At 50.7% G+C, this 19,236-nt stretch overlaps 1 protein-coding gene across 1 annotated transcript in view; it reads left to right on the top strand.

Moving 5' to 3' along the window:
• The first annotated feature begins 1,362 nt into the window (after positions 1-1,362).
• NEXMIF (neurite extension and migration factor) overlaps positions 1,363-19,236 on the top strand; it is a 138,992-nt gene continuing 121,118 nt past the window's right edge. Inside the window, exon 1 of the mRNA XM_040572466.1 lies at positions 1,363-1,564. The gene's annotated coding sequence lies outside the window, so the exon portion shown is untranslated. The remainder of the gene's footprint in view (positions 1,565-19,236) is intronic.

Below are 19,236 nucleotides of genomic sequence, written 5' to 3'. Positions count from 1 at the left end.
TTTTGGGGGCATTTCTGAAGGTAACAGCTCCAATGGCACTGCCCCAGGTGTGGCTGAGAGCAAAACCTGCCCCGAGCTTGGGGTATTTTGAAATGTGCCAAGCAGGTAATGAACACCATCTGAAGTGTGTTTATTTTACTGAGTGCTGCCAGATGCACCGTCACTGTCTCACCTTACCCTAATTACTCACTTATATCACTTTAATCTTTCTGTCAAGAAAATAACGTGGGGTGAAATTAAATATGGTATTATAGTAGAGATGTGCAATGCTGCAGGGGCTGACCTCTGCACCTTCCACAGCACTGGGCTGATACTGGAGGGGAGAAGCGTGACTGTGAGTAGGATGGGGTGGTGCTGCTGCTTGGCTTAGGGCTTGCTCCCTGGCCCTAGTACCATCGCTCACCGCTTGCCTCCTCTACACCGGGGCACGGTGCTTTGAGTAGGAGCAGTAGGAACGAGCTGTGTGTTTGTACACAGAGCATGGCACAGCCCGGGCACCGCTGCTACTGAGGAACAAGAGGGGTTTATTGCTCGGGGTGTGGGGCTGGGTTGGGGTGGAGGGTGCTGAGTGCGGGGAGCTGCACTGTTCCTCTTCATTCCTGCGTGTGTGCCACATCTCTTGGGAGCGAGGCCAGTGCTTGATACTTTAACTTAGGGAATCCCAGGGCGGTTGGAGGGGACCTCAGAAGAGCAGAGCAGGACCACCTAGAGCATGTTACACAGGATAACATCCAGGTGATACTGTGACTTAAACCTAAAGCAACTTTTTGGCCTGTTTCCCAGGTGGAAAAACGGTATTTTGTGTAAGCCACAGGTGCCCGCTTGTACCAGAAATGCTTACACCCACATCCCTGTGCCCAACCCGGTGGGCTCACACCCATCTCCCTTTCCCGTAGCTGCGCTTAAAACTTGCTTTATTTCTACAGTGCCTTTATCACCTTTAACTTTCTCCTCCCCTGACGGGAGGGGGGCCGGGGCTTTATGATCGGCAGCCAAAACTTTCTCCCCCCTCACTGACGGGGCGCCGCCGCCTTCCCCGCTCCGCCCGCTCCCCTCAGCGGCGGCGGGGGCGTGCGGGGGGGGGGCGGCGGGGCCGGGTCCCTCCCTCCCTCCATCTCCCTTCTTCCCTCCCTCTCCTCCCTCCTCTCCCTCTCCACAGCGGCCCCGCCGCGGTGCGGAGCGGCGGCGGGCGGCGATGCTGCCCCTCCCCGGCGGGGCCCCGGCGGCTGCAGCGGGGCCCGGAGGAGGCGGCGGCGGCACGGACACCACCAGGTGAGGCCGCCCTGTCCCGTCCCGTCCCGCCCTGTCCTTCCCCGCCCGCCACGCGCGCTCCCGAGCCCTCCGTGAGGGGCCGCGGGGACGCGCCGCGCGGCCCCGCGGCCGGGGGAACAATGGCGGCGGCCGAGCGGGGAGGGGAAGGGTGGGGAGGGAGGGGGAGGGAAGGGGCGGGCGCCTCCACCTGCGCGCATGGAGCGGCGCTGAGAGGGGCGGCGGGGGGGGACGCGGCCGCCGCCGGGCCCTGAGGAGCCGCCGCCGCCTCCTCCCTCGCGGGCCCGGCGCTGAGGTGAGTCCCGGGGTGGGGGGTGGGCGAGGAGGGGGCGAGACCCCCGGGGAGGAGGAGGAGGAGGGCGGAGGGGGAGGAAGGAGGGGGCCGGGGGCGCCGCCGCCGCGGCCTGCCCGCACTGCGCGGGGCCTGCGGGGAAGGGAGGGCCGGGGAGCGGCCCCCGGCGCGGGGGGGAAGGGGGCAGCGGGGGGCAGGATGAAACCCGCCTCATTGTCTGCTAGCCCTCCTGAATGCGGCTGTCGGGAGGATAATGAGCCATCTGGCCGGGCGGCGAGCTGCCCGGCCGGCCCCTTCCCTTCCCTTCCCTTCCCTTCCCATCCCATCCCATCCCATCCCATCCCTTCCCTTCCCCTCCTTTCCCCTTCCCTTCCCTTCCCTTCTCCTCCTTTCCCTTCCCTTTCCCTTCCCTCCTTTCCATTTCCCATCCTTTCCTTTCCATCCTCAGCCCCACAGGCCGCCGGCTCGCAGAGCACCACAGAAATTACGGAGGAAAAAAAAATAAACCAAAACCCATCACCCCCAGCCCCCCCAAAACACAAAGGCAGCCCCCAGCTGCCGGCTGGCACCCCGCGCTGGGCGCCGTGCAGCTACGGGGCTGCAACGGCGATTGCTGGTGAACCACTTCTGGCAAATAAATATTTGACAAAAGGACTGGACCCGTGAAACGGGTGGCAATTATGTAAGCCCGTAGTAGGTTTGGATGCGCCTCGAGTCCGCTACATAAATCAACCTGTTTGGCGAATAAACCTGCTCTGCACCAACGCTTTACGCTATGATGGTTATTACTATTATTATTATTATTTTTTTTTCCTTTCAAGGGGCTAAAGCCTGGCTGTGTGTTTTCGGATGTCGCTGTCGGAGCGCGTGAAGCCCGCGGGGAGGGTGGGCGCAGGGCGGAGCGGTGCCACGGGCCTTGGGCAGTGCCTGCGGGTCCCCGGCGCTGGGCTCTGCGCTGGCGGCGGCCCGTACAAAGCTGCATTGATTTGGCTCTCTCTGTTTGCGACGGCGGTATTGGTGAATAATTATTTTCCCAAAAGCTCTAACTAAGGGAAGAAAAGAGAGTCCCCCGGTCGGCCTACACAGTAGTACAGTATCTTTGAAAGCGCGTATCCGGCTGCGAATAAAGGGAGCCAGTCCGAGTGCTCAGCAGAAATGAAAGGCGGGCAGCGAAGGGGAGCCTCCGGCCCGCGTCTCCCCTCCCTCCCCCTGCCCCTCGTTCTGCTTCAGGGGGCGTGGGGGGGCCTTTGGGCGTTTTCGTCTTTCCTTTTTTTTTTTGTGCTTGCTGTCTTTTGGAGTAGAGCTCCGTCTCCCCTTGCAGATGGTCAGTGAGAAGTCTTTTGGATGGGGGGGGGGGGGAATAGAAAAGGGGAGAAAAGTGTGGCCGGGTGGTTGTCGGCGAGCGCGGCTGCGTAGGGCGGTGTTTTGGTGGGGTCCTCCTTCTGAGGGGGTGATGTCTTGTGGATGTTTTTGGCGTATCTTCTCCCTTTCTGTGTTGAAAAGACTTGGACGAGTTTGCAAAACCGGGAGGAGGCCTGGGGAGGAAGTATTGCCAGACAAAGGAGCGCGGCTCGGGCCGGCAGCCCAGGTGTAGGCCACAATCACCAGCGGGTAGGGCAGCAGTGCGTCTCAGATAACCCACCTTGTCCGTCGTGGCCAGAGCAATAACGGCTCCATTCCAGCCGCGCTGATTTCCCCAGCGAATGGTCCCCTTAAAGTTTGTGCCCTGTCACAGGCAACATTGGGAAATACTCTTTTCCTCAGGGAGGAGAGCGGCGCGAGCTCTGGGCTTCGCCCGAGTCCCGCGTGGACGCCGTGGTCGCCGGCTTTGTGCTTGGCCTGGCGAGGCAGGTGGAGTGAGCATCAAATGCAGCAGAATCGCTGTTGCCTCTCAATAACAGCACTTTTTGCTCTGTGAGGGAGTTCACAGAAAGATATTTGGAGAGTTGGGAGCAAAATAATTTCGATGCAATCCACCTGAGATGTGCCAGACCCTGCCTCTTCACCTGGGCGAGGGTTGTGCCTTTCTTTTGGTGCTGAGTCTTTGTGTCCTGCTAGCGCAGTTTGCGTTGGCTTTGTCATCGCTACCTGGGCATCTGGGCAGGTGGTCAGCGAGGAGACAAGGCGTGTTGTGTAAAACCAAGTGCATTTGGTGAAGGCTCCTGCGTGCCCTCGTGGTGTGGGCGTCCCGTAGTGGTTGCATCCCGGTGCTGTAAGCCGAGCGGTGAGGTTAGGAACACCAGAGGCAGTTGCTTGGTTTAAGCATCCATGTGCTGGGCATGGATTTTGTCTGAAGGATGCACAAATTTGGGATAAACCACCCCACTGTTGTGCCCAAGTGTTGGCGTTGTTGGGTTCACAGCCCTGGCTTTTAGGGTTTTGGGGGTGTCCGGTGAAGCCGAGCTGCAGCGAAGGCATTGGAAGGAGCCGCGCAAGGCAGCGATGAACGCGGCCGTGTGCCTTATCCCTAAATCCCTAACCACGTCCCCTCATGGAGGAGGTGGCTTTGGTTCAGCAGTGCTTTGGGCAGCGAGGCAGCGGCGCCGGGTGGATTTTGTTTGCGGGGAATAGCGTGTAATCTGTGTAACGCCGCTTTTGTGCGCATCTCTCCCAAATTGACGTCTGGGGAATGGCGTGGAGCAAAGGCTCCAGACCAGCAGGTCCCTGATATTTTTGCAGCGGTGCCTTTTTATTCAAAGCAGGTGTCATGGAGATCTTTCATCCCGGGATTTCTTTCATCCCTGGCGTTTGTTAGCTCGTGTTAAAACTTTAAATCTGGAGAATTTCTTGTATACAGGAGGCGTTCTGGCGTCCCTCTCAGGCGGGGTGAGCGCGGGGCCAGGGCTTGGTTTCCTTCCCACCCTGCCGGGTGCAGGAGGTGGTTGGTGCCCGGCAGCCCGGGCTCACACCCACAGTCTTGTGTGGTTTTAACAAAGCTCTGGGAACTCTTTTTTATTACAAAATGCCTAATTTATCCAAGCTCTCGTCTCGATAGCCTTCCGTGATAGAAAATTCTGCTGCCTAATTGCTTCCTTTCACTGATCCAGTATTTCTCTCTCTCTTTTTTTAATAAATTTTGTTTGTGCCGTGCCTTCAGAGCATGGGTGGATGTGTCACTAGAGGGTTTCGGGTTGATCTTCTTTCCCAGCTTTTCTGCTCTTGCCCTTTGGTATGACCGTGGTACGCTGGACCACAAGGCCTGGCACTGTTCCAGCGTGCTTCGTGCACTGAGCCATTTCTAACGCCTCCCGAAACACCCTTACCCTTTCTAGGGGTGTGGGGGCTGCCTTTGGAGCTGGATGCTGAGAAAAACAAGTCTTGATTGCTTTCCTTGAGCTTAGAAGTATCCAGGAGAGGTTTTGATGGCAAGTCTTAAGGCAGAAGAACCGGGCATAGGGAGGAGGGGGGCCCCATGGATTTTGTTTCCAGCATAACGTACCGATGAATGGCTCGTGTCTTTGATGGAGAAGAGAAGCTGAGGCCTTCTGAAAAGCCTGTTTATTGACATTAATTATTTTTTATTAGTTACAGCATCCATAGTTCGTTGGCAGTAGGAGAGCCCAAAGTAAGAACATTAAATCTTCACAAGTTTTTCAAAGCTTGCATTTTTCATAAGAAGCTTGTGAAGCTTCAAATCTAAAGCTTCCAAAGCCTTTTTTTTCATTCTTCAGAAGTGCCACTGAAGCTCTTCTTTAATTTTTAGTATTTTAGCTGAAACTATAAGTTTTTTTTAATATATATATATATATATAAAGTTCTTTCCCATCCATTGCGCTGGTCCCAATTTCCCACTCTTTGGCTGCAGACCCAGGCTCTGACTGCGCTCCGCGGACCGGGCATTACCCGTGTTCCCCCTGTAGGGTGTGGAATAATTTGGGTTCTTCTTGGTTCTGTGAACGAGACTGGTGGGGAGAGAGGTGGTTTTAGCTATGAATACTTTTCTGAAGAAAAAACACATTTTTCAGACATTGCATGAGCAGGTTGGCTCAGTAGGTGCCTTTAACGTGGAGGGGTGGGTGGAATTTTTGGGAACATGAGAACGGAAAGCCTGCCGCTGACCACAATTTTTCAGTTCATATTAAAGCAAACAAGCAAACCCCGATCTTCGTGACCCCGCTGCCTCTGTAGGGAGCGACTTGCGGTAATTTCCTGTGGTTTGTTTATGTCTATCCAAGGATATCCACTACATCAAAATCACCTGTCCGTGCGGCGGCTCGTCACGGACCCTTTGTGGGTGGGTGTGATATATTGGTTTTGAGATACATCAGCTCGACGTCGCTGTGAGAGCGCAGCGGGCTGACGAGCAGCACTGGGTTCGGAGCGCGTTTAGGACCATCACTGGCCCTGGTGTCTGCAAGTTCAACTGGAGCAGGGGAGCTACGTGGGTAACCCAGTTGGGCACGGCAAATGCGGAGAAACCATCAGCTGAAACCTCCTGCGGAAAGCATAATTTGTCCTAACCCAGTAACCTTCGCTGACTTAATTGTCGTATTTGTCTGGGTAGCTCATCATCTGATGGGGAGTCGGTACTGCAGCAAAAGCGTTCTTGTTTATTGTGCCTGCTTCTTTCTTTAATTTGAACTAATTCTTTCCCTGCTTTCTTTCTCTGTTTGAGCTGGCCCTTTCCTCGTCTTAGCTGCTGTAACGCCAGCCTTTCTGCATGGGAGCAGCAGGCTGGGCAGCCCGCTGTGTTCACAAGAGGTCTCTGGTTTGAAAGGGTGAATTTTCTGATGGCCTTGAGTTGGTTGGCTCAGAATTCATCGCTCCGTCAGGTAGCGCGAGCTGGCAGCTTGGATTTACCTTCGGTTTGAGGTTTGTGCATGTGTAGAGCACCAGGCTAATAGCCATGTGGGTCCAGGACCCGATGCTTTGTGGCCATCAGGCCTGGAGCTGGGTTTGCCCCTCGGGAGGCGAGGTGGCTACTGGGCACAGCGAGCACCTTGTTGGTTTGTGACAGCCGTGTTGGCTCTTTGGTGGTTACCGGCGTGTAGGAGGGAGGGATGGAATTAGCGATTTCTGATTAACGTGTTAACTGTGCTATCCCAGTCCCTCCATCAGGTTTTTCTCCCCCGTTAGCAACATCTGTCCTTCCTCCCTTGTTTGCAGTGCTCACCTCCATCTGTGCCACCTGCCAGCACGCTCATGGCAAAGGATTTCCTCTCCCCTCCCAAAGGCTGGATCTGGGCGACTTCAGAGGGGCCGTGGGTGAGCTTCCCAGGTGCCCCAGCTGGCCCCGGTGGTGGCAGGAAGCAGAAGACGCACGTGCAGCCATCGCCTCGGGGCATCCCAACCTGGTCCTCAGCAGCCAGGAGAGCCAGGGACCAGCGAGTGCAGTGGTGGGGAGGAGAAGGATTTAAGGACACAGTATTAGGTTGTATGTGGTGGGACGTGGCCCTTTGCTGCAGGGGCCAGCTGGAATCTCACGTGAATTTGCAAGTGTGAGTCCGTGAAGAGCCGAGGCACAAAACTACCGAGTAGCTCACGGTCTAGTCGGTACCTTTCAGTATGCCCCAAGGTGTTTATGGGCAGAGCAATGCCCTGCGGTGTTTTAGCTGCTGAGCGCGATCTTCGCGGCTCCTTGGACAGCTCCGTGCTTCGGCGTTACGGGTGCTGAGGCAGCGGTGGGACGTGGGGTGGTGCAGGATGCCCCCCTTCCTCCTCTGCCATCAGATGTGCCCCCGCCTTGCCCTGCATCCTTCAGCAACTTCTGCGCATGCCATGGTAATGGAATTCAGGGGAATTTGTTTGATGTTATTTATTCAAATCTGGGAAGGATGGTTGTGCAAAGACCAAAGAAAAATGGTTTTAACCTGACAAATGCCAAGGGTTTTTTGTTTTGTTTTTAAAGCCCAAACAAACCCTTTGGGATCCTTGGCTGCGTACATAATAGCATGAAATAGACCATTTCTTTCATTCTGCTCCCTAAAAATCTAATTCTTTATGCATTTAAAGTGGGAGTTGAGGCAAAAACAGAGTTTAGCTCTGCTGACCTATATTTATGAAAAGAGAAGGCTTGCTAAGCGTTGCAAGAAAATATATAATGCCGTTTGCATACTCCAATAAAATGTATACACGTACTAACAACACTTTGGGGATTCTTCCTCTTCTTACTGCATGTTTAAGCCCTTTCCATCCAGAATCGGTCCGTCCGTGCTGTTTGTACCACCTGTGTTCGAACTCCCCATCACGACAGCAACAAGGAGGGGCAGCACAGCAGGTAGTTTAGTGTAAGCAAGGAACAGAGGTGGCTGAAAACCTCTCTGATCCCAAGGCTTAAAGGTGAACCTTTGTTCATTAAAAAAAAAAAAAATCAGCTATTTTTGTAGTGCGCAGCTTAATGGTGATCATGCTGCTTCTTGCATAACTGTGGCACAGATGTTATTTTTTGTAATGTTGCCTGGCTTATTTAAAAGGGAAAGGGAGGAAGGGAATTTATCTCTTTGGAGATGAATATGTGGAGCCCATTAGTTACAAAAAGTGTGAAGAGCTTGTTACAGCTGAAACTAGCACAGCTCTGAAAGGCTTATCTGCAGAGTAGAGCTCTTCAGATAAAGAAGTAGTGTTGTATCTTCTGGAGTTTGTTGTATGTGTTGCCAGATAGCCTAAAATCAGACCTCACTGAAGTATTTGCACACATCGTGTTTGGGCAGATGCTTAAGTATCTTGTGGAACTGAGACCAAATCTGAATGTCCGTTTAATGAAATGAAGTGTTGGCAAAGCTCAGTCTCACCGGGTAAGCAGAAGTCGTGCTTAGAGCTGAGGGACACAGGAATGAAATGCGTCACTGGGCGTTGCTGAGCGTTAAAGTATTCGTGTTATTGCACTGGACAACAAAACCTTTGAAGCTGCTTTCTTTGACTGAAGAAATACATGAGGAACTATACGGGTTTTTGCTGGCGGGAAGAAGTCACGTGCAACCCTACAATTTCCTGGTGGAACAGGCAAGAAGAGGTAACGCCACCATCCCCGTTTGACATTTCTAATGACCTTGGAAGCTTTGCAGTAGCAGCAATGCAAGTAAGCAAAGATGAAAGTGGTAAACGCTGTATTTATATTTAATAACATTGACTTAACAACCAAATGCCTGCTGTTTCGGATCAGCACAGTGCGTGCTGCTTCTCAACATGTTTGCTTTTTGAGGCTCGCCTGTCCTGGTTGTGTGGAGGCGCTCACCATCGGCCAAGGGGCTGTGGAGCCTCGTGTACAGGACAATGGGATGTCAGCATCGACGTCCCAACTCCTGACACGTCGGAGATGAGTCAAACGGTTCCATTAAAAAACCTCTGCCAGCAAGAGCAGGTGAACAGTTATAAAAGCAAGTAGAAGGAAACCAGAGAACGATTTTGGCTTGCTCCTGCATACAGCAACATATCCCAGTTTGGTTTTTGTTTTGGTTTTGTTCTCCCCTTTGCCTTCCGCCTCTGCTAGATCGCCTGCTGCGGGAAATAAAGCATGAGGCAAAATAAATACCAAGCGACAGCCATCGAAGGCTGGAGTGTGCTAACCCAGCTGGTGGCAGGGTTACATGCTCTTGGGTGTGAATTCCTGCTTCTTGGCATCCCCATGGGATGGAGGCAGTGGGCAGTGGTGAGGGCTGAGCACCCTGACAGCACCCCTCGGGTTGAACCCCCATGGTGCAAGCCGCCTCTGCCCGCTGCGGAGGGGTGCACGAGGAAGGCTGGCCTGGAATAGAAGGGCTTGTGCTTGATGCAAGCTGTGTTTACTTTTGAAAATTCAGTTTATTAAACTCAAGGCTGCACAACTCTGGGGATCAGTGATGCTGTCTGAACATCACCTTACACACCGCACAAGCAATTTTTCAAAATTACTTTTTTAATTAAAAGTTGTATCAGTTTAATGCGAGTTAAAGGGAAGTTCACAGGCTTAGCGGTGTCTGAAACCAGGTTTGGGAAGAACCTTCTTCCGCCCTTGTAAGTTTATCCAAAATAGCCAGTATGCATGTGAGGAGAGGGGAATCTCCTCCTGTGCCTTGCATCCGAGGAACTGCAGGGTAAAGGTATTTATTGATTATCAGTCAAGCTGCGTTCCAATATCCTCTGCAATAGCTGTGCGGAGCTGAATTGGAATATGAACACAAGGAAAACAAGGAGGGCTCGAGGTACAGCAGAGGAAAGTCAATACAGAAGTTATTTAAATGTCAGCTGCCTGGAAGAGCTCTGCTCAGAAGCTGCAAGGAGAGATTAGGTCTAGGACATAATGCATGAGCGTGAGGAAGGAGGAAGATTGCTGAGCGAGTCAGGTGCTGCAGGGAATGCGTGTGAAAGGAATGTATTAAGGAGGAGGAAGGCAAGAAGAAATTGCTGGTTGAAAATTACATCTGACAATTAGTTCTGAGCAATTAATTGGAGAAGCACGTGGCTTTTGGAGACGGGAAGGCTGCGGTCATAGTTAGTGGGCGATGTGATCCATCGTAAGTGTTATTCATCAGCGCAGCCGGTTGACAGGGACAAGCAATGCTCATCACAAACTTGTGTACTACGTTCATGTTATATTGTGTTTGTTTTCTGAATGTATATGCAGCGTCCCTGCAAGCAAAGGATTCCTGGAATTCAAATTACATAGGCTAAACAAAGCCAAGAGGCCTACGTTATAATTGTGTGGCGTTTGTTGACTTAAGTAGCTTTGCATTCGGGGAGAACTTGATCAGAAAAAAGTCACTGTTTGGTAGTTGAATGGCCTTCTGAATTTCATGGCCATCCTCGTGCTGGTGCTGAGCCCCGCCGTAGCAGTCCTTGGGCGGTGCTGTGCCCCATCTCATGGAGGTCAGTATGCGTGTGACAGCGGTGCGGTACCCAGGTCATGTAAACAGGTCCCAGACTGGCTCTGGTTTGGGTGCCAGGACCATTTCTTTACCTTGGGCACCCGGCATGAGCGCGTAGCAGCATGCACTATTTGTGTTTGTATCAGTCACGCGTTGGTTGTGGTCTTGTTGTGCCACCCCGAGAGCAAACACGTATTTATTAAAAACCATCCCAACCGGCGCACATGCTCCTCTCCTGCAGAGAGGACAGAGAACAAACAGCCCATGACGAGCGTCATTAGCAGCATTTAATGCTTGGCCGGGTGTGCAGCAGAGGAGCCCATTTACACTAGGAAATGTGTGATTGTTCAGAGGGCAGGATGACCAAGCAGGCTGAGCATTTAACAAACAGGAGGGACAGAAGATGGATCCAAAGCCACGCTCTGAAGCAGTGAACGTAGGTAGGTGTGCACTGAAAATGCAAGGCAGGTGTTGTGTAGTGGTCTGAGCCAAGCAAGCCCGAGCTCAGTCCTCACACCAACACTCACACATGCCATATCTCTACTGGATGTAGGGTGCTGACGCCGTTTTTCTGTCCTGCTCGCCCCGCTTGTGTAATGGGATTGTTAATATGGAGGTGTTTGCTTCCCTGGAGTGTTGTGAAAATTAGTTGAAGCATATGGTGTGTGTTGAAGGAGTCCAAGTGTCTTGGTGCTGATCGTTGTAACAACCACTGCTTTAAAAACACTTCTCTAGTTCTTCTAGAAAAAACATTTCCTCTCTTGCTAGAATTGACTCCTCATATTTTAGTGTTCTTTGTGTGTGGTATCCCTTGGCTCTTTTCGTATATAGATGTTTTTTATAAAACCTTCTATTTTGTCCTGTATCTGAGCCTCAAATTTTGATTACTACACAAAATAAGAACGGGAGGCAGAAGGCCCTATGCCAGTGACACGGTTGCTGCCTTCCTTGCTGAGCAGTGCTTGCGGCCCCTCGTGCCTTGGGACGGACCTGTGAGGATGCTCCGTTACACCTATCTAACGGGGCTGGTTTGGCTGGGGAGGATCCTTCAGCATGTACAATGTTGGCTGTGTCTCTAGAGAAAGCTGAGAAGCAAATGGGCTGGCAGGAGGGGTGGGCCTGGAACAGTGAGAAGAAATTTAGGGAAAAGAGATGCTGTCCTTACCTCTGTTACTGAGATGGGGCGGTGGCCACTGGCATCCCCTTCAGGGACATGTGGCTCCAATGCAGCATCAGCTGAAGCCTTTTGGACCAGCCAACAAGGTAAGCATACCCTGCATGTTTCAGTTTGCATACTCCTTAAGTGCTGAAAAAATGAGGCAATTTTTCAAAGTTTTGCACATAGAACTTTTTCTTCCTTTTTATATGACGTAGAGGAGCTATCATACTTAATTAAAAGGCTCACGCTATTCTTCTGAAGCTTTCTATTCCAGTAAAAGGTGGAGAGATCTTTCTGAAGATTACTGTTGGCCAGGACTGGTTTCCTGTCAAAAAATGACCTGTTTTAGCAGTTTCTTCAAAAAGCATCTGGGGAGCCAGTTGAACCTAAACTAAGAAGGAGTAGAAATATGAAGAACAGTTTCTGTAAGCGTTTAAACTAGACATTTCTTGGAGGGGATCCTTCCAAGGGTTGGTCTAGGTTGACTGTAGGTGGTATTAAAAAACTCAGATGTGACTGGAAGTTGGATTGAAAATGAAAGGAGAGATGAAGGAGACAAATGGAGGGCGGAGTGCAGAATTCGTGCTCGTAGGGCAAGAAAACACCGTACCTTCCTCACAGCACTCGCCTGAAACATGTGTAAGCCTCACCTTCCTCGTGGGCTTGGTCTCCTCCTCTTCTCTTTGCCTTCTTGTCACTCTCTTCAGTATCAAAGCCGCAACCCATGCAGGTTAGTTTGCTTCTGGTGCCTGAGTTCACGTAGAGGATGAGATGAAACACGGCAAACTCGGTTCTAATAGCTCTCTTCTAATTCTGCTGCATAATGGAGATGAGCAGTACTTACATAACGATATCCTGGGATGTTAATAGATTTAATAACCCAGAAAGGTGGGAAGAGGTTCTGAATTACCTATAAAAACTGCATCTAACTAATGAAGTTTATGGGAAACTCATCTCTTTGAAGAAGAGTCAGATGGTAGACACAAGACTTGTACATATGCTCAGGGGAGGAAAAAGGATGAAGTTTGCTGTCCCAACCAGCATAAATCTCCCATTAAAATAAGTTCTTAGGTGCTGGTGGATTAACCCAATTTTACGTGGGCTTCTAGTTAAACTCTTGTAAAAATGTAAACAACACAAGCTTCACTTGATTTTTTTTCCAAGTGTAGATATGTTCCAGTCTTAGGGATTATAGTGCCGTATGTGCCCGGTGAAAACAATCAGTTCATTAATGCTGTTTTGTTAGACCTTGCCCCCCTCTCGCCATGGTGATAAGGGACTTTAATTAGATCCAGAACAAATGCTGGAGAGTTTGACAAAAAGGAGAAGCCCGGGGAGGGGGTGGAGAAATACAGCGATGTTGTTAGCAGATATATGCAAAGAGCCGTATCCTGCAGAGGAGAGACCGTGCTTTATTGAAAACATTGGTTTTCCTTCCCGAGAAGGCTGTGAGCATCTGTGGACAGTATGGGGAATCGGTGTTGGCAGCTTTAGGGTTGTCAGGCCAAACCCCTAGGTGTGGGCACCTGTCCATCTGCCGAGGGGACTGGGCCAGGAGAGCACTGCCGGCGGAGTGCTAGGAATTATAAATACGCCTGTACACGTGTGCTGGGGGCATTCCCTGGTGGGAAGGGGACGAATAATTGGGTTGGTTCACGTGTCCAGCCACGTACAGGGGGTGTCTGTCAGGGAGGGTGAGAAGGGAAGGAGAACAAGAGCTCTTCCAGCAGTGTCTGTGTGGAATGGGGAACTGCGATGCTAAGGATGGAAAGGAAGCTTGGCAAATGCCATTAGCTCAAAACCAAAGAGAGGCAGCTTTCTATCAGGAGAGAATTCAAAAAAATCAAGCACATGGAAATACAAGCATTAAAAACTATGGTGATGTATTCTTTAGTAAGAAATGTTAGGTTGTTCTTTTTTTTTTTTTTAAATCTGATTATTGGGTGTTCAGGGTCCACCTTCAAAACCTCCTCTGCAGTCATTTGAGGTAGAATATTAATTCGGGTTAGAGTCTCACATTTTATTCACTGCATTTCCACTTGGAAATGTGAGGACTGTGGCTGTCGGTTCTCACACCTCTGTCCGTGGTCCTCTGCATGCTGCCTGTAGGGTTACATGGCATCCCTCCCAACTTTATTCTCAGTAAACTAAGATAAGAATATCCCCTTGAGTCTGTCATAGGAAGCGTGTTTTCCAGGTCATAAGATAGTTGAACTACTAATTTTTTTTTATGTCAGAGTTTCTGTATTGCAACATACATGTTTTGGTGCACAGAGGAAGATAGTTCAAGTGAAATTTGTTGCATTACAAGATGATGATGCATGAAAGGCAACTGTGTTGTTAAGGGCTGTTGGACAATACAAAGTCCAGAACTGACTATCCATCTAATCAAACATGTCAGAAACTTTCAAGTAAGAAAAAAGCGCAGTTCCTTTCTTTTTAAAAATACATGAGTTGTCTTCTGGAAAGTGTGCATCAAACCGCTAACAAATGAATTAAGTGTATCAAAAAGCAAATCCGGATGCCTGTGGACCCTATGCACATGCTTCCTTTTAAACACACAAAAAGGTGCTAAAGCAGCAGCGTGGGAGGCGACTGTAGTGTCAGTGAATACAGAAATGTCCGTCAGCCTCGATTACGTGGAAGTAGCCTTCGTGTGGTCTCGGGATACACTGTACTGCTGCACCCAGTGCATTTGGGTGAAGAAACGGGAACAAGGCTTTGTCTTGGTCACAGACCAAAGAAAGCGTTTGACTGGGTTGGGTAATGCTGTTTGACAGGCGGCCTTGGATTTTACAGTGCTTCAGGGAAAAAAAACAAACAAAACACTACGTTTTATGTATCGGTAATTTTTTTGGTTTAAATTTGTATTTGGTTGACTCAGGGTATGTTGTATAGAACAAAGTTATTTTGGATGTGTCAGTTTGTGCAGGTTCCTTCCTGGTTGGTTTAGACGGGACTTGGGTTAAGGAGAAGGCTCCAGGTATCACGGGGTTTGCGAGGTCTGCTGCCTCGGGGCGCAGGGGTTCATCTCTACAAAGGCAGCTTTGTTTTTCCTGCAGTGCATGCTGGAAAGAGGAACTATTTGAAGTTGGTTAGGTGGATGATTTCTTATGTGTAGGCACAGACAGTAGGATGAAAGGAACTGCTGATTCTTGTCGTTCACTGTTCCTGTGTGTTACCAATAACCATCTTCAGGATTTTCATTCGAGGCTGGCAAAATCTCCTTTCGAATTCTTGACATCTTTTCAAAACCCCAGAGTTACTTCTTTGGGCTTTTTTTCCACATTTACCTTGAGAACATGATGACCTTAGATATCCAGGGCTACCCAGTGTTTGTATTTTGCAGGAACAGAAAACAGGCTTCTTACTGGAATCAAACAAAAAATTAGGTTGTTTCATTTAAATCTTCCCGTTTGCCTTCACAGGCTGAGAGTAACTGGTGTTAGCAACAAGCAGATTAACTTGAGTGTCATCACGCGGCACTTACAGGGCAACCAGGCGATCAGGCCCAGTCAGCATGGGTTTATGAAAGGCAGGTCCTGCTTGACGAACCTGATCTCCTTCTGTGACAAAGTGACGCGCTTAGTGGATGAGGGAAAGGCTGTGGATGTGGTCTACCTTGACTTCAGTAAGGCTTTTGATACCGTTTCCCACAACATTCTCCTCAAGAAACTGGCTGCTCGTGGCTTGGACTGGCGTACGCTTCGTTGGGTTAAAAACTGGCTGGGTAGCCGGGCCCAAAGGGTTGTGGTGAATGGAGCCAAATCCAGTTGGAGGCCGGTCACTAGCGGAGTCCCCCAGGGCTCAGTGCTGGGGCCGGTCCTCTTTAATATCTTTATCGATGATCTGGATGAGGGGATTGAGTGCACCCTCAGTAAGTTTGCAGACGACACCAAGTTAGGTGCGTGTGTCGATCTGCTCGAGGGTAGGAAGGCTCTGCAGGAGGATCTGGATAGGCTGGACCGATGGGCTGAGGTCAACTGTATGAAGTTGAGCAAGGCCAAGTGTCGGGTCCTGCACCTGGGGCGCAACAACCCCAAGCAGCGCTACAGGCTGGGAGATGAGCGGTTGGAAAGCTGCCTGGCAGAGAAGGACCTGGGAGTATTGGTTGATAGTCGGCTGAATATGAGCCAGCAGTGTGCTCAGGTGGCCAAGAAGGCCAACAGCATCCTGGCTTGCATAAGAAGCAGTGTGGCCAGCAGGGCTAGGGAGGTGATTGTCCCCCTGTACTCGGCTCTGGTGAGTCCGCACCTCGAGTACTGTGTTCAGTTTTGGGCCCCTCGCTATAAGAAGGACATGGAGGTGCTCGAGAGAGTCCAGAGAAGGGCAACGAAGCTGTTGAGGGGTCTGGAGAACAAGTCTTACGAGGAGCGGCTGAGGGAGCTGGGGTTGTTCAGCCTGGAGAAGAGAAGGCTCAGGGGCGACCTCATCGCTCTCTATAGGTACCTTAAAGGAGGCTGTAGCAAGCTGGGGGTTGGTCTATTCTCCCACGTGCCTGGTGACAGGACAAGGGGGAATGGGCTAAAGTTGCGCCAGGGGAGGTTTAGGTTGGATATTAGGAAGAACTTCTTTACCGAAAGGGTTGTGAGGCATTGGAATGGGCTGCCCAGGGAAGTGGTTGAGTCACCATCCCTGGAGGTCTTTAAGAGACGTTTAGATGTTGAACTTAGTAATATGATTTAGTGGAGGACTTGTTAGTGTTAGGTCAGAGGTTGGACTCGGTGATCTTGGAGGTCTCTTCCAACCTAGACGATTCTGTGATTCTGTGAAGTCTTAATTATGGTAAGAGTAAGGTTGTAGAGACAGCTTCATGGATGCTCAATGGAGAGGGGCTTTGGATAAATACATACAAGATGCTTACAGTTTAGATGACATGAACAAAGTGAGATCCAAGGGTAGATGCTGGGGCGCCTTTAGTTTTCAAATGGCTGACCTGAAGGGTCAGGACGGGTCAGCAGCAGTACCACAGCCTGCCACTTGATGGGAGCTCAATGTAAATTGTTAATGGGGTTTCTGTTCTCCGTTAGCTTGTAGTCCACAAAATTACTGTCTGGTAACCATTGCTGCAGAATTTAACGGGAAGTCTCACGGCTCTGGATTGCCCCACAAGTGACTGTGGGGGAGGTGTGGGGATGATGACACCAGGACAGCGGGCTTGGAAGTGGTCTTAAGTGGGACGAGGTCACAAATTTAGTGGCCAACTTGGGTTGAAGTTGCTCTTGGATTGCTGGCAGGCTCCATCAGAGCAGCAAATGCACTTGCAGGGTACTTAGTAGCATAATTAAATCGTCTAGAAGATTTAGTCCTAAAACATGATGAATGTTTTCTTTCTTTTTTTTCTAAAAGCTTTTGTTCTTAGTGGTTGTAAATTTTTCACGTCTAAGAAATTTTGTTTGGCTTTTATGAAGGCAAAATATTATGGGAGAGTTTTTAAAATTGCTATTTAAAGCTCAGATTTTGAGTTAAAATTTCAGCCTTTGCTGATTCCCGTCCATCCCAGATGGATGTTTTGTCCATCTGCAGACAACTACAGGAAGCAAACACAAAAAGCCAAGACGCAAAGGGTGCTTTCTTGCCCCGCTGCTGTCCTTGTCTGTACGTGGAAGTCGTGGTGGCTTACTGAGGGCTTCCCGAGCTGTTGAAAAACCCCTCTTTAATCCTTAGTCTGGTTTTCACCTACCTCAGTTAATAGTTGTGGAGATGAAAAACCTTGCAAGTTTTACTAAAGGTGTGAATGACGTGCCTTTGGAAGACGCTGAAGACCTGGAGGGTTGGTGGGCTGCTCTCAAGTCTCTTGTGCAAAAGCTCTGGGTCTGCAGCGTAGGTGCATGAGGGGTGGAGGAGACATGATGTGTGCTTCTCTAGCTCAGGGGAAGAGTCTGCAGACAGCTGGCTTTGTGCACAGGTGTAGGTAGTAGGTGTTTTGGTGAGGGTGGCTCCTCCCGTGCTGCCCTAGAGTTGCAGTGAGCAGCATGGTTTAGCTATGGGGTGTGCTATGGGCTCTGCTCACGTAATTGCCATAAGACTGGTGTGGCTGCCTCCCCCCCCCCCCGGGGCGCTAGCTGGGCGATGTGGCTGCAAAAGCAGCATTGTGGTGTTGTTGTGCGTGGAGGGGTCCTTAGCGGCCTGGCATCTGCTTCTGCAGCTTCTCCTGAGCTGATTATTGAAGCCTGATGTTAAAAAGATGGAACCTAGTTAAGGATCAAGCGAGGGTATTTACTGTGAGTCTGTTCAAGGTCCTGATTCGACCACTCAGGTGCCTTCTCTGGGGAGTCTCAGCCTGCACCTCAGGCACATCCAAGAACATGCTGTAAGAGGAGGATTCAAGGCCGCATGGAAGTGCCGCGCGGCTCGCTGAGTGCTGGATCAGCAGTCTTAAGAGATGTACAAGTTTGTGGGGGCTTCGGGGCGCGTGCTGGGTTCCTGGTTCCTCGTTAGGGACCCCCCTAGCGGGTCCCAGCCCTGCAGGGCTGAAGCACTGTCTTTCTTCTTGCCATCCCTCCTGGCAGGAAGCTGGTCCAGCAGTGCCTTTTGGATGCCGTGCCTGGGATGGAGGTACAGGGGGAACGCGCCCATCTCTGTTTGTAGGTGACTGGAAAAGGAAACTGGGCTAGAGTCTGGGACACTCCGTGGTGACGGTGTCTCGAGGATTGTGGTATGGGTCCAGGCATCTGGTAAGCCAAGTGCTGCACTGGCTTTTAGGGCTTTTTAGGTGCTTTTAGGGCAGAGTGATGCTAGCAGCAATCATCCAAGGCTCGTTGCAGTTTCCTACCCGTCAGCCCAGCCTGGTCATCTCTTCCATTACCAGGAGAGCCCGGATGTCTGTTCGGGGTCTGTCCTGGCAGGGAAGCCCGGGCACTGTTTGCCCGTCTCTCTGGCTTCCCCTGCCTCGTAGCCTCTGCGCTCCTGGCACCGAGGCCGTCTCCCACACGCAGATGGTAATGGGGAGCGGGGATGTGGGAGCTGGCACGGTGCCGGCCGTGGCTGCGTGCAGGCTGGGGAGCAGGGAAGGTCACAAAGCTCCGGCAGGACTGCGGTGCTGCTGGCAGTGCCCCTCTGCAGAGCACAGCCTGGGACACTGCACACTGTAACGTGCGTTATGGCCCTGCTCTCCTTATGCAGTTACCCGGAGTTTGTCGTTTGTTCAAGCGAATACGCAGTCAAACCAGTAAGTGTGCACAAATGTTACAGAAATGAAATTGGCAAGCCGAAAGTGATGGTATGAAAGGGGGGAGGAGGGAATAAAAACGATAAAGCTTTTTACAAAGCTTGATTGTAAGCAATTTATAAGCAGATGTTTGGAGCATGAGTTTTACTTTGTGTTCTGGAAACTTTCTAGTCTTCTCTTTCTTGTTAATGACAAAATAACAGCACCACTTCCAAGTCTGCCATGAACAATCTCCTGTGTGCTTCGCTTCATAAAAATTCTTCTTGTGACCTGCAGAAATTTAACACAGAAACATGAAATGTCTGTGTAACTCCACACAAGTGCCAAACACTCTTGGTATTCATCAACTCTCAGCCACGTTGTCTGTAAAAGCAAGGGCTGTGGCCCTGTTAGGTTCTCGCAAGGTTCTTTAACAAATCTCTGAATCCCCTTTTCACAGAAGGTAGAAGTGAGAGCAGGAGGCTGGTGGACCAGTTTTGCAAAGGTGCTGTAGGTGCTCAGCTCCCAGGGACGTCGGGGCGAGGGCAATGAGCATCACAGAGGTCAGTGAATCTAGCAGAAA

This window comes from Cygnus olor, chromosome 13 (genome assembly GCF_009769625.2).
Source record: "Cygnus olor isolate bCygOlo1 chromosome 13, bCygOlo1.pri.v2, whole genome shotgun sequence".
Taxonomy (NCBI): Eukaryota; Metazoa; Chordata; class Aves; order Anseriformes; family Anatidae; genus Cygnus; species Cygnus olor.
The sequence above is the reverse complement of the archived record's forward strand: the minus strand, read 5'-3'. Positions and strand labels throughout refer to the sequence as shown.